The following is a 5298-nucleotide window of genomic DNA, read 5'->3' as shown; positions in this document are numbered from 1 at the left end:
TCCTAAACATATCTACCTGGGACACAATGGAACTTCTCAGTAAACATACCTATGATTGCATTGCACTGAGACTGTGCACACATTACTGGCTTCAAACACAGCTGGGCTGTTCTTTTTTTTCTTCCATTTTGGATCGAAGCTGGTTTCTGGGGAAACACATCACAATGCAGTATTTCTCAAGAAACAGGATAGCTATAGATTGAGGGTAATGTTGTATGTATGCCACTTCCCAAACCAGGAGTGGGAGCACATTGGATGCTAAGTAAATGAGTGTTCACACAGCCATAACGTATAACTTACACTTGTATCCATTTTTTTAATAAAAAAAGTGAATAGCAGGTGCAGGATACATAGGAAGCTGAGTTGCACCGTTGGTTTGTCTAGGTCAGTATTGCCTACACTGACTGGCAGCAGCTCTCTGGGTTTCCAAACAGAGGGCATTCCCAGCCCTATATAGAAATGCCAGGGATTGAACTTTGGACCTTCTGATTGCAAAGCAGGTGTTCCACTAAGGAGCTAGGGCCTTTCCTCATATACTGATTATCATCAGAACCACAAAGGGGGCATTTTTCCTCAGGGCCATGAAGGGAAAGGAAACAGTTAAGCTTCTGCTTTCCTGCTTGCTAAGGTTTTAAGGATAATCCTGGTGGCCTGCACACACACACACACACACACACACACACACACACACACACACACACCACTGTCGCATTTGGTTCAGCCCTAAGGACTGGGTCAATATTTGAGACACTTGTGGCACTTTAAAGACTATGAAGCACATTGTGCCAAAAGATTTTGTAGGCTCCAGCCTGCTTCCTTTGATGTCTCAGATGACCTGGAAATTTAAGGCTTATTTGCAGAAGAATCTGGGTTTTATTTGTTCTAGAGCTAATCCAAATCCAGCCTTTTCATTTGTGTCCCGTGCCAGGTCTTATAACTGGAGTATGAGAAATAAAAATAGCTGAAAGGGCTCCTGTACACAGCATTCAGACCCCACACATCACAAATTAAAGGGAGAGCTTTCGGACAAGTGAGCTGGTTCTCCAGATAAATTTAAGCCCTTTAAGCCCTTTGTGCCTGATATGAAGCACTAATAAGGAAAGAAACAGCTTTACACACTGTGACTGTTACAGCAGAAGGGACTTCACACAAACCCATCCAGAAACTACATGGAGGGAGCTGGGGGACACACGTGGTTGTGTCTGCCCCTCTCAAGTATAGTACCAGAAGAAATCCATGCATTTGATATACACCTGAAAGAGTTTTACACAGACACTGATGTGATTTCTGCAAGATGTACCCTCAGCTTTGCCACCTACAGTGGTATCTCGGTTTATGAACACAGGCCTCATCATGGGACTGAAACTGCCTTGGTCGCGCTGGTTAATGATCTCCGGCGGGCTAGGGACAAAGCTGAGAGTTGTTTCCTAGTTCTGCTGGATCTCTCAGCGGCCTTTGATACAATCGACCGTAACATTCTTCTGGACCGTCTAGAGGGGTTGGGAGCTGGGGGGACTGTCATACAGTGGTTCCGCTCCTTCCTCCTGGGCCATGCTCAGAAAGTGGTGGCCGGGGATGAGTGTTCAGACCCCTGGGCTCTCACTTGTGGGGTGCCTCAGGGTTCCGTCCTCTCCCCCATGCTTTTTAACATCTATATGAAGCTGCTGGGAGAGATCATCAGGGGGTTTGGGCTGGGTGTTCATCAGTATGCGGATGACACCCAACTCTATCTCTCTTTTAAATCAGAACCAGTGAAGGCGGTGAAGGTCCTGTGTGAGTGCCTGGAGGCGGTTGGAGGATGGATGGCGGCTAACAGATTGAGGTTGAATCCTGACAAGACAGAAGTACTGTTTTTGGGGGACAGGAGGCGGGCGGGTGTGGAGGACTCCCTGGTCCTGAATGTGGTGACTGGGCCCCTGAAGGACCAGGTGCGCAGCCTGGGAGTCATTTTGGACTCACAGCTGTCCATGGAGCCACAGGTTAATTCTGTGTCCAGGTCTATCAGCTCCACCTGGTACGCAGGCTGAGACTCTACCTGCCCGCAGACTGTCTCGCATGCTTTGGCTATCTCCCGCTTGGACTACTGCAATGCGCTCTACGTGGGGCTACCTTTGAAGGTGACCTGGAAATTGCAATTAATCCAGAATGCGGCAGCTAGACTGGTGACTGGGAGTGGCCGCCGAGACCACATAACACCGGTCCGAAGAGACCTACATTGGCTCCCAGTATGTTTCCGAGCAAATTCAAAGTGTTGGTGCTGACCTTTAAAGCCCTAAACGGCCTCAGTCCTGTATACCTGAAGGAGCGTCTCCACCCCCATTGTTTAGCCCGGACACTGAGGTCCAGCGCTGAGGGCCTTCTGGCGGTTCCCTCACTGCGAGAAGCAAAGCTACAGGGAACCAGGCAGAGGGCCTTTTCGGTAGTGGCGCCCGCCCTGTGGAACGCCCTCCCATCGGAGGTCAATGTGATAAACAACTACCTGACATTTAGAAAACACCTAAAGGCAGCCCTGTTTAGGGAAGTTTTCAATCTGTGATATTTTAATGTATTTTAATCTTTGTTGGAAGCCACCCAGAGTGGTGGGGGAAACCCAGCCAGATGGGCAGGGTATAAATACTAAATAATAATAATAATAAATAATAATTGGTTCCGGAAGTCTGTTCATAAACTGAAGCGTTCATAAACTGAAGCGAACTTTCCCATTGAAAGTAATGGAAAGTGGATTAATCCGTTCCAGGCAGGTCCGCGGCATTCATAAACCGAAAATTCATAAACCGAGGTGTTCGTAAACCAAGGTTCCACTGTATTTCCATCTAGCCTGGGAGGATGGAGCCCTGGCTGATTCCAGCTACAAAAGTTGCTGCTAAAGGTGCCAGAGCCCATATGGATGTGAGTCTGGAGTCTGGAGTGTTCAGGATGCCCAGAAACAAACAGGGTTTGGGTGGTGTTTAAGGCCTTCTGTGTAGAGGAAATAATATGCACATGCATAAGACTCCTTACAAGAACACCTTACAACACACAGTACATCAAAAGCACAGCTCCTATTTTGGAAATGTGATGTTCATTGTCCTTTGATTAAAATGTAAGAAAAAATATTTTTTTTAAAAAAAGAAAGGAAAAAGAAAAGAGAAGAGAAGCCACTGCAGGCCGGCAACTACAAAAGGTGGCTGGTTTCTTTTTCAAAGTGAGCAGATATATTCTTGTTGTTTCCTAAAGGGCACAGATTGTCAGAACTTCACCTTGCTTAAAGAAGGATCTTTCCATCTCCAAGTTCCTGCATCCCTCCTGAGACACCTGAGACACCTACCGATGCAGGAACTGTCTGGTAGGGATACTCTTATGTATGTATCATTGGGAGTGGAGCGCTCCAAAAGCTTGTTCTGTATCCGAGGCCATTAGTAACCCGGAAAGAGCAGGCAGCTGTCATCACTCACAAAGCACTGGCTGGTAAAAGGATTACGAGAAGATTTTACTTGTTGAGTGAGCATCATTACGATGGAAGTTCGAAAGCGTCGGATGGAGGCAGGGATCTTGAAGCTGAAGTGGCAGAATAGTGACTCAGGTCCTTTCCTGTCCATTGTGCAAGTTGCTTAAGATGGCATTGTATCTTATCCCACGTTATCAGTCCCATGTACACAAGTGGACTTGTATGTTCAAGCACCAAGCCTCTTCAGCACTGTATTCAAAACACACACATTTGTTTTTTCAAAATAAAAGGGGGGGGGAGAAGTTTGACATCTCAAAGAAGGGGAAAAGATATTAGACATTTGCAAGCCCATGTGTTTGTTTAAACCGGTCATTAAATCCTTGACTGTATGTGTTTCTGTGTGCCACATGGATGGGGGCAGTACCACAGCCCCAGGGCAACTGACTGTTGGAACGGACTGTTCCTTTTTGGCAGAGAAAGGGCAGGGGAGAGAGATATTATCTACCCTCCTTCTGCTTTTCCTTGACCCTGTAGATAGGGCAAGGATGGTCCTCTATGGATTTTTTAGTTTAGAGAAAAGGTGAACAAGAGCTGACATGACAGAAGTTTATAAAATGATGCATGGCATGGGGAGAGTGGTGAGATGCCAGAACTCAAGAATATCCAAGGAAGCTGCATGCTGGAAGATTCAGGACAGATAAAAGAAAGTTCTTCTTCACACAGGTAAAGGGGCCCCTGACCATCAGGTCCAGTCGTGTCCGACTCTGGGGTTGCGGCGCTCATCTCGCTCTATAGGCCGAGGGAGCCGGCGTTTGTCCGCAGACAGCTTCCGGGTCATGTGGCCAGCATGACAAAGCTGCTTCTGGCGAACCAGAGCAGTGCACGGAAACGCCGTTTACCTTCCTGCCGGAGCGGTCCCTATTTATCTACTTGCACTTTGATGTGCTTTCGAACTGCTAGGTGGGCAGGAGCTGGGACCGAGCAACGGGAGCTCACCCCATTGCAGGGATTCGAACCGCCGACCTTCTGATCGGCAAGCCCTAGACTCTGTGGTTTAACCCACAGCGCCACCTGGGTCCCTAGTTAAACCATGGAACTCACTCTCCAGGAAGCAGTGATGGCCAACAACTTGGATGGCTTTAAAAGAGGATTGGCCCAATTCTTGGGAGACGAGGAGATCAGGAGCTAGTGATTTTGATGTCTATGTTCTGCCACCACGGCGAGAGGCAGCAAATACCAGTTACTGGAAACCACGGGAGGGGAGAGAGCTCTTGTGTTCAGGTCCCACAAGTCATCTGGTTGGCCATTGTGAGAACAGGATGCTGGCCTGATCCAAAAGGCTGTACTTATGTTCTTACTTATTTTATTGTATCTATGAGTCAACCTTCCTCCTCAGAGCCCCAAACCATGTATAGCACAAGATAAGCCAACAAAATGCACCCCTAAATAAATCACTAAAACACTGATTAAAATGGCAATCATTAAAAAAAAAGATCCAGAAAATGCTATTAATGATAACATTACATTATCAAACTGAAAAGACCTGGATGAACAAAAGCAACTTCAGCCGATGTCAAAATCCCAGCAATGAAGAGTGCAGATGCAACTCCAGGGCGCGATCATTCCAAAATTGAGGCCCTGCTATGGAGGATGTTCTTCTAACCACCCTCTCACCAGGAATCCCCACAGAGACCATGAGCAGAGCACATACACACCAGAATCTTATGGATCAAGTCACTTGGTATCAGAGAAGATGCTTCTGCAGGTACTTGAGCCCAAGTATCCTGCTGTCAGGGACTGGGCAGAGGAGGAATGGTGGAGATCGCCTCCCAAGCCTCCTGACCCTTCCAGAGAAGAAGACAGTTCAGAAT

This window comes from Zootoca vivipara, chromosome 9 (assembly GCF_963506605.1).
Source record: "Zootoca vivipara chromosome 9, rZooViv1.1, whole genome shotgun sequence".
NCBI lineage: Eukaryota > Metazoa > Chordata > Lepidosauria > Squamata > Lacertidae > Zootoca > Zootoca vivipara.
This window is presented reverse-complemented; position numbering follows the sequence as displayed.